We start from the raw sequence: 10,520 nt of genomic DNA on the forward strand, positions 1-10,520 counted from the left end.
AGAGCTTGCTCATTAAGAAAATCCAATGAAACAACAATCTGCCCAGCCTGGTGATTTATAATAGCTAAGATATTTGTTTACAAATTGTAACAACTCCTTGAAGGGTATTTGGCAATATAAAACAGTTTATCTTGTCTTTAGAAGTTAATCTTGTCTGTAGAAGAGGAATCTACACTTTGCTCAGGGTTTTAATGATGCTTAGAGTTTGTCAGTTGCAGCATTCAAGCAATGTCACTTGCCTTACCCATCTCATCCCCCATTCCCAGAGGAACTGTCAATCAATATTCCCAGCCTTTTGTGTTTCTAACATAAACCTTAATCATGTATTTACATACCACTGAACTGCTAAGGCAAAGTCCACTGCATAGCTACTTGTCCTAAGTTAACTGCCCTACTTAGGCATACCAGGATCTCTGGTGAATGGATGAGCTGCCCATATCCAAAAGAATAAATTCTGGGCTTTGAATGGTTGGAAATTTGCCTGCAATTCACAGAGCTGGAAAGAGACATTATTGTTTTTTTAGACAACTTTGTCAATCTCTACTGGATGCCTCTATGTACAATGAGCTTCAAGACAATAAGACAGACAATTCCACAGTGGAAAGCTGGAGCAATACCATTGCTTCAGTGGACTTACTCTGGATTTACAGTGTGGAAAGTCAGATTGGAATCTGGACAACAAATAATGGGTCAGTAAAGCCTTTTCTCGCCTTTTTTTCCCCCTCCCCAAGAAAGACAGCGAAGCTAACAGAAATGAAACTGGACCAAGAATAAAGTGAACTGGCTGTTGCACACTGTTAATGCTGCACCCAGTGCTCTCATAAAGAACAGGGAGTTTCCACATGGGAAATTCCCTTAAATTCTGTGTTTATCTTCATGGGAGGTGAGCAAGCAGCCAAATAAGAGATTGCAAAGGATTCAGCTGCTCCAAAGGAAGATTGGTGTTAGACTGCAGAGGGAGAATCAGAATTGCTATTATTCTTCAATTTAACAATCACTGTAAGCAATAGATCTCCTAGTGGTCAATGAGGCCAACACAGGCTTTGACAGGAACATCTAATGAGAGAGGTTCACACTTGATCTTGTCTCAGCCTAGTGCAATAAAATATGTGGTAAAGGACATTTTTCTCAAGTACAACACAACAGAAAATAGAAACAACACAGCTCACACAGGAGGTCTAAGACTGCTTAACTCATACGTCTTGCAACACTAAGGGTATTTTTTAGTCTGACTGTTTTCATACCAGAGAATTGTCTCTGATGTTGCACCAAGAGCCTCACCAACATCAGGATGACACTTCAAGGCAGCTTTTCACAATGCAGCACCCTGAACACTGGTGTTTTGTTCCCATAGTCCAACACTGTGCACAGGGGTGGTGAAAGCAGTGAGTTTCACAGTCAAAGCCTCACAAGCCTGCTATCAGTATCTTGAGTTCCCTTTACTCTTCCTCCCTCCTGTCCCTCAGTGGATTCTTGATTGCATTTACTTTTCTTTTTCCCTTGAAATTTCCCAAACTTTTTCCTTCTGGATACCAGAAGGAAAACTGGGCTCTAGCTCTGAGAACAGGCTGCTTGTTTCTTCTAAAGCTGTGAGGAGTTTTGGCCCTGACCTCTACTTCACAGGACCAGGTGTTGCCAAGGGCTGAACGAGAACTGAGTAAGACCTTGAAGATACAATCCTGTGTGACTGCCTGGACTGAAACCCAGTGAGCAGAATGGAGGAGACTTGGAAATGCTACAGGTAATAAAGTAGCTCCTTTTTACAAACTCATCTTCACCCTGTGAGACTGGAGCAGTCTGAGCAAAGTAGCTCCACAGCTAGTCCAAGACACGGCTGGAGAGCACTCCTCAGCTTCTTGCATTCAAACATGCAGTGTCTGGCCTGACTTCTGAGCCTGGATGCTAGATTTAGGACCTGGCCATCAAGTGCTGTCATTAAATGATGTGCTAAGAATGGAGAAATGTCACTGAAGACCTTCCAAAGCTCTGATTCCATAGTTCATACATCCTCTTGCTGCCAGACTTGTTTCCAGAATGAAAACTGATCCCCTGCTCAACAGGGAAATGTGAGACCCCCTGCATTCACCAGAAAGAAGAAAGGGAAGTGTCTTGTTCACAATCCTTCCTTCTCTCTTTACACTGAACCTCAGCCAGAGGCAGTGACACAGGGAGTGAATTTCTTAGAAACTGCAGGAAATGGCAAACACCTGGCTCAGCTTCCCTGTTTTAATCTTCTTTCATCTCCATTATGTCAAGCTGAAAACAGGCAGTTCTTCCATCCTTGGCCATGGTTCTGGATCTAAATCTTCTCTGGACACCAATTACTTTTACCCACAGCTACTGAAATCAATGTGATTTCGCACTGGTGCAGAAGTTTCAGCTGGACAGTGATGATGTAAGATCAGAGCTTTTGTCTGCAATTCATACATGCCTAAGAGTGCTAAAGAAATAAGTTAACAATGAGATTATTAACTGGCATATCAAGGAATTTGTATTCCTTTGTCATGAATAGATCAGGTAAAGTGAATGTATGTATGCTGAGTAAAAAACCCTACAGGCTATCAATACCAATAGTTAATCTTAAAGACTTTTTATGCATGTTAATGATAACATTGCTCTAAGATTAAGGTATTCTGGTTTTACTGGCAGGGAAGCAGATGTTAAGTAAGATTTTAAGGCCACACAGCAAGTCCTTGGATTTATAACTCCCAAATCTGCCTTCTGCTCAGTCCAGCAGGTCATGGTGACTAACTGTGGAATGCATATTTCCAAAGAACTCTTAAGGGACAAGAGGAATCAGGAGAAACAAAAGGTACAGATAAAGTAAGCATTAATTCTAAAAAAAAAAAAAAAAAAATAATAATAAAAAAATCCACCATTCAAAACACACAAATCAACTTCTGTTTAAGTTGTCATACCTCAAGCAGTGTGTTAGCCAGGTACAGGAGCACTAGAAGAACATGAGGGAAATTGTCCTGACAGCATTTTTAACAAAACTAAAATAGACACAACAGCTTTACGTCATGAGATTTCCAACACAAACAAAATCTAATATGTGTCTAAGATTTCAAATGAAGTTTATGGAGGTTTATCCCAATGTAGCTGACAAGTTCAGAGAAGCCAGAACTGTTCCCTTCCATGCAGATCTTGGCAGCCACAAGACTGCAGGAAACAAGCAGTGATGCTGTTATTTCAGCTTCTTGAAGACTATTTCTATGCCACTGCTCTATATTATTTAAGTCTGCTCCTCAGAGTTGGACCAATCTGTATGTACTGGAATATTAATTTTTTAAAAACCTGTTTTAAGCAAATTAAGAATTTAAATACTAATTTACTCATCTTAAAGATGAAACCTTTTCAGAAAATTAAGAAAATTAAATTGAACTGACCCTGCACTTTCAAAGACCTTTTGTCAGACATGAACCAAGACAAGTGTGAAAGGAAGAGCTGATTATGTGACAATACTATAACCAGACCATCTGGAATCTGACTCTGGAGCAGGAATAAAGAATTCATTTCCATTCCATCAAGAGTCCCCATCCATAAAAAATTAATTTCCTTTTACAGGTAAACAAAAGGGGCTTGCTCAACCTGACACAGCTTCCAGAGGCACAGAGTGGTTGAAGATGCAAACTGCCTTTTTCTCCCTGTACCCTTTTTTGACTGCACCTCATTTATTTTTGCACACCTTATGACATGGGACAAATCCCAACCTGTTAGGGCAGATTAAAATTAAGTACCTGCCAACAATCTTTCTCCCTAACTGAAAGAGAGGTAGGTACTTGGAGTCAAGTGACAAAGTATCAACAACAACAAAAAAACCCCCTCAGAGATTAAAGAACTGAATGGCCCTGTTTGAACTTGGCTTTGGTTAAAGTCAAGCAGCTGGAAAAGCTCCTGATCCCATATTCACATGTAAAAAATAGATGGAGAAATCACATATTCTGATACTTAATTTAGAACCTGACATTCTAAACTTACTCTGTGGATAGTTAAGTCAGAACCAGACACTACTCCTACTACGCATTACCGTTTCAGAAACAGACTTCTGAGACCTCATATACAGAAACATCTTAAATAATATTACAAATAAAATTCACATAAAGAATATAATTTGTTTTAGTCTGGAGGAAGATCTCCAATTCCGCTAATATTTCTTGTTACAAAACTAGGAATATTTTGCTCAGTCTGAGAGCTCTGATAAAACTACACTTAGGTATCTGTACCTGGAAGAATGAAAAGATTTCCCCCAAACTCTTCTTTTTGTCAGGAGCATGGGAGCATGTTTGTGCCTGCCCAGTCTTCCTCAGAAACATCTGCAGTTTCTAAGGAAGTTGCTAATCTCTCTCTGAATCTTTCTCCTTACTCTTTTTGATCCATTAGTTTCAGCATTCTTCCTTCGTGCATCAAATAGTCACACTGAAACTCAGATCCTAATACTTACCTACCTAAGCCAGGGGGAGCTACTGAAATGAATTATTTTTATGAAGAAAATATGATCTGTGCTGTGGAGCAGTGGCTGTCACAAATGGTATGTGGCCTCCAAGCTGGCCATGCAGAGAGAGGAGACTACACAGGACTGACTCCACTTCCTCACCTCCCCACCTTGGCACTGGGAGCACATCCTTGTCTCATCTGTGAAGCGACAGGGCACAGCCAAAAATGCCATGGTATGTTCACAAAGCAGGGTAGGTGTGCAGCTGGTTCTGCCAGCTCACAGACCCTGGGTGGTGACTGGGAACCACAGTGTTCTCAGCTCTTAACATCTGTTTTGGCCTCAACAGGCTGTGTCCTGGGCTGCTTGCAGCAGGAGTACCTGCAGTGCTGTGTGTCCACTCCAGAGGTTGTTTCAGCATCCTCCATCTCTCTATTATGAAGCCATAGCCAAAAGATGGGTGGTAAACCTGGGCCACCTCAGTATGCTGACCTGTGCTGCTGCTGCTGCAAATGTCCAGAGCCTGCAAACCCCTGTTCCATGGAGCAGAGTGGTCTCCCTCCAGTCCCACTGTCCCATCTCACAAGAAGTGCAAAGATTCCTTACATCCACTCTGACCTAAACCAAGTTCAGCTTGCTCATAGGTCACATTTTGGACATTTCCTGTCGACAGCTGAAGTAATCCGCACACTCAGTTTGATTTAATAAAAGTAATGAAAGAATTAACCACAGCATTGAAGAAGGGAAGTAAAACTGAAAACAAGGCTCACATAACAAGGTTAACTTCTTGTATCTTTATTACAGGAAAGTCTAAATTAGAAAGATGATTACTACTGACAGCAGTGAACTAGTGAACCGGAGCCAACTGATAACCCTATCTTCAAATATGGTCTATTCCATCCCATAAAGGGCTTTCACTCCAGACAAAGCTAGGCAAATAAAGATACCTTGGAAATGACAATGGCTCAAGTGAGATAGGGGATAGTGTGCTGTAAGCAATAAGGATGAGAAAATGGAAAGAAGTTCCAGGGAAGAAGTATGTTCTATGAGCAGAGTCCTCAGTGCACATGAAACGGGTAAATCTCAAGCCTAGGAGAAGAGTAACAGAGGCAAGGAGTGGAGGGCAGAAAGTGACATGACAAGGAGGGGCAGAGTTAGGAAGAATGCAGTGGGAGTGAGAGACAATTTCTGTTAGGGTTACCTGACACAGCTTCCCAGTTCAGGCCCTTGGGGTCAGATGCAAGCACTAGTGCCAGGGCAGGGGCAAGGAAGCACATCAGGAATAAATCAACAAGTGCCTGGCTGCCCGCAGCAGGGGGGTGAAGTCTGTGGCCTCGCATCCTTATGTTACTTAAGATTTAAAAACTGATTTGCAGTTAAGATTACTTTCTTGGCTTAAAAATACCTGTAGAGTATTCCTAATTGCTCTAGTGGGGCATAACTTGTTTCTTGGAGGAAGACACAAGTTTCAAAATATATCTTTGAATTTCAGAACTTACATAACAGCCTGAAGTTTCTGAAAACCTATTGTCCTTCGGGTAGAATGACTCAGAATGGCCAATATGAAATCCCCAGGGTCCTGGAAAGCCTGAAAATGTTATGGATAGACATATTTCCAGCTTTATTGCCAGATCACCTTTTAATTCTCCCAAGCGTTTGTTCCATCTCCAGAACCTTTCTGAAGGATCGAGTCAAGCCAAGACCAATAGTTCCTCTAATTAGTGTTAAATTTCACACAAAAAAATGGACAAAATGATGAAGTTTTTAACTAAACAAACTGTACTACTATTGAGCTTCTCACTTTGCAAAACAGAGAGCATAGCTCTAAAACCCAAAGAGAACTGATATTTTTAAACTGACAGATTCACTTACTACCAAAGTAATGGTGCTCAGTGGGGAAGCACACCTCTGAGAGGTAGGTAATGTGATCTACCCTTCTTCTACCACCAGGACCAAGAAAATATGTCACTAAGTCAGAGCAAGAAATAAAAACAGAACTGGTGGCATATTAAATACCAATCTGATGACAAGTGACAAACACCAGAATTCCTTAAATCAGACTTATTTCAAACTGATCTCACTGGAGGCCTTGTTTGCTATTCCTAAACATCCTTTTGGCATAGGAGTGCATAGAGTAAGGACACCCACATGCTCATTATCTGTGCACATTTGCAGACTGTAGTTCTTGTAAACATTAGACGAAGAAAAAAGTTCCTTGAACTTTGAAATAAAGAATAAAGCTTTGGCTTCCATTATAATTAAAAACTTTGAGAATGGCCTTCAGTTCAAGTCCTGTGTTCACCACTGGTGTTCACAGACTGACACAAGGGTTCAATCCAATACCATAAATGGGAAAACCACCAGTCCTGTAAGGAACACATCTGGCAGGATTGTACAGTCCACGTAGAAGCTGTCATGACTTTCAGTAGGATACTTCATTATTCTTCATGTCCTCTATAGAAACTGGTCTTGACAGCTGAAACCTATTGATATCTACACACTTCATTTTTGCCTGAAAATATCCATAGCTAAGAAAACTAAGCCAGATGTTCAGCTTGCAATGAGACAACAATATGAGGATGAACATATGGCATTTCAATCTTACATCCTAGCAAAAATCTACTCTATTACCTAATTTGCAGTATGCACACTTCATTAAGCCAAATAGCCTTTAAACATTACTACCTTCACACCCCTGAAAGGCTATGCCAGCTTTTCTTTAGAAAACTTACCTCAGAGTATTTCTTTGAAAAACCCCTCATACTAAGAAACTTGGCTCATTAAGGAATTCATGTTCTACAGATCAAAACAAATTTACTGTGATCTTCTTACTTTCCATTAAGATAATGTTATCTCTTCTTTATTTTTTGGCAAAGGAAAATGAGACATTATTGCATATACTTGATCCTTCATCTGGATTCCTGCCATCTAATATTTAGATAAACATAACTTAATACACCAGAAATATTTAATGTTTTACAAAGAGCTTCTGTTCATATTTGGTAAAACTTCTTTTGCTAACCTATGTGCAGAGGGATCCTTGTATAAGAGGAACCAGTCCAGCTTCCACATGAGCAGCTGTTAATGTAGGCACACATTCAAACACGCAGTTGTCTGAAATAGCAGTGCTGCAGACATTGAAAGCCAAGAAGGGCCAGCTCAGGTTGCATGGCCATCCCTGTGGCATGGTGTAATCACAAGCCAGTGTAATCCCTCTCCTGCTAGGAAGCTATTGCTGGTCACTCCTTGCACTGCTTCCAAGAGCTGGGGTTGGCCTTTAAGCAGTGATTCATGAAGGTATCACACTGCTCTGCCTGCCGTGCTGCTCTCTTGGCTCGCTGTAGTCACTTCCCTCCTAGTTTCTGCAAACCATACATAACACACAACACATTCCATTCCAAATGTCTCTCTCCCCATTTTTTCTTTATCCAGAAGGTAGTTTAAAATCACAAATGGAAGGAATGTGTCTACTTGAAGCCATGGTTATGACTGGTTCACACTTTGACTTCATAAGACATTCTAATTTGTTGCTTTTTAGTTTTGGCAATTTCCAGTAGATTCCCCGTTCCTTTGGTACTAATGAAGAACAACAGTTTTGTCTCATCTCAGCCATTAGGAAATACTAGTTGCTCAATGCTTAGTTACAAGAGTGAATTATAAACTATAAATGCCTACAGCAGAGACACATTTTTCAGTGTTCTGCACACGAAGACTGCTCAGCTGCAACACCAGAGCACTCATCCCGCTTTGCGTAAGAGCACAGACACAGCAGATCACTCAGTCGGGGACTTCTAGTGTTCATCTCAGATTTCTCTGGCAGCATGACCCTGGGAATACTTCACTTCCCAGCAATAAATAGCAAAGAACTACCAATTAGTTGCAATTGTTTCCTAATACTGTATGTTTTAAAAGTGTTCTCTCCTTGAAGCATTTGTTCAGAGCAGCACAAAAATGCCAGGCACACAGAATTCAGCTGAAGTACTTATATATTATTAACATAACAGGCACACCATAACACTCTGCGAGTGCATGTCCAAAATTATCTCTGTTGTCACCAGAAATGAATTTAATAATATTAATACAGATTCAGGATTCTTGATTCAACAGTATTTCACCACTTACAGTTCACAGAGAACTGCAAGTTATGAAGCTGCAGTGATATTTGAATTCTAGAAATCTGCAATACCACAGATGAAAAGTGCAGGAAGGACTGGCAACGTTTTTTGTAACACTTTGGATCACCGAGGAAATTTTACAAAATGTATTACAAGTAACCAATCTACAATGATTAATACTGAAATGTAAAAAAAAGAACAATGAATGAAGGAAAAGCATTCTGACCTAATTCTCACATCATTGAAGACTTATTTTAACCACCAATTCCAATGTGAATTTAATAAAGACCTGACTTCAGAAAGAGGAACAACTTCAGAAACCAGTTAATTTGTGTGTCAGCTGAGGAAGCTATCAGCTGTTAAACAACATTAGCTTGGTGTAAAATTTAAATATATGCTAGACTTTTGAAAATCCTGAATATGAGACCAGTCAATATTACCCTTTTTCTGAGTTTTCAAGGAAGTCACCACTTGCAATTTGTACTTCAGAATAAATTACTTAATTTGCCTTTCTCTAAGTAATTATGACCAAATATACTTTGACTAGAAAAAGAACGACTTAGCTAACTAGCCAGAGCCAGAGCTGATGACTTTATTTATTAAAACAGCCTTAGGTATTCATAGATTCTTGGTAAAATCAAACTCCCAATCAGCTGCAGACCCAGAAACTACCAAGATCTTATGTTTCAATATTTCAAAGTGAAACCATGTTCTTCCTTTCACAGGAGCTTTTCATGATGAAGAGCCTCAGAGTCCCAGATACATCCAGTAATTAACTACCTGTTGTACTGTGGCAGCCAGAAACAGTATCTACTCACGACAGTCACCCAACAGAACATCCCCTTCTGCAAAGCAAATCATCAAAATGAGTGAAAACAGAGCCCTTGAAGGTTTGTGAACAAGTTACTGTGAGGTAAGATAGGTGTGATCTTGCCATGGGACAAATGTGAGCACCACGACAGCCCACTGCAGAGGAACCTGTGTCTGCTGTTTTCACACTCTTACCTTGCACTGTCTTGTCCACCAAATTGTTTCATGTCCCTGGAAAAAGAAATCTCTTCATAGCTGTTTGTTTTCCCTCTTAATTCCTTATTCCATTTGAGCTCATTAGTCCAAGAACAGCTTGAGAAAACAATCTGTTTTGGATTTGAAGAGTGACTAATCTTGAATCTGTATTAACATTATGAAATTAATTTCTGGTGACAGCAGGGATAATTCTGTACCAGCACTTGCAGGATTGTATGATGCATCTGTTATCTTAATCATATTTAAGCACTTCAGCTGAATTTTGTGTTGCCTGGCATGAAAGTGAGTACCTGGATCAAGGTACCAACACAACTGCAATAAATAAAATAAATCTTATTTACCTACAGACAATACAAGATCTATAAAAGCCTTTATACTGATATAGTAAAACCCCCTATGACAAGTAAGCTAAAGTTACAGAGGTAAATTCATTCTTTAGAAGCAGCCTTTGAAAAGGTAAACATTAGTGTTTGTAGATACATTGAAAGGCACAGCAGACCTTTTTCAGTAACAGAGGTATATACAGAAAAAACTCCACTTCTATCAGACATTTATCATGTCCTTATTTCAAGGAGCAGCACTCACTACACAGTGAAGTTCAAACAGTGCTTTGGATTTTTCTGGTTTAAAACATGAAATATCTTAATTTCAAACACAGTTTTTCAAACCTTTTCAATGTGTAGTTTCTATGTGTCTGCTTATGCATGCAGCGAAATAGGAAAGGCTACTTAAGACTCAAGCTTTGCTTTCTTGGTTGTGTTTTGTACCTCCTCACAGGTAATCTTAAATTTTGAGAAGCCTCTAGACCACATGGCCAGTACCTGAACTCTCAGAGAAGAGAGACAGCCAGACAGCAATTTTAATTCAGCAACAATACTGAAAACAAAACCGGCAAATCTGAAGAACCTGTGCTCTAAATTCTCATTTATAGCAGCTGCACGGTT

Source organism: Cinclus cinclus, chromosome 1 (assembly GCF_963662255.1).
Source record: "Cinclus cinclus chromosome 1, bCinCin1.1, whole genome shotgun sequence".
Classification (NCBI taxonomy): domain Eukaryota; kingdom Metazoa; phylum Chordata; class Aves; order Passeriformes; family Cinclidae; genus Cinclus; species Cinclus cinclus.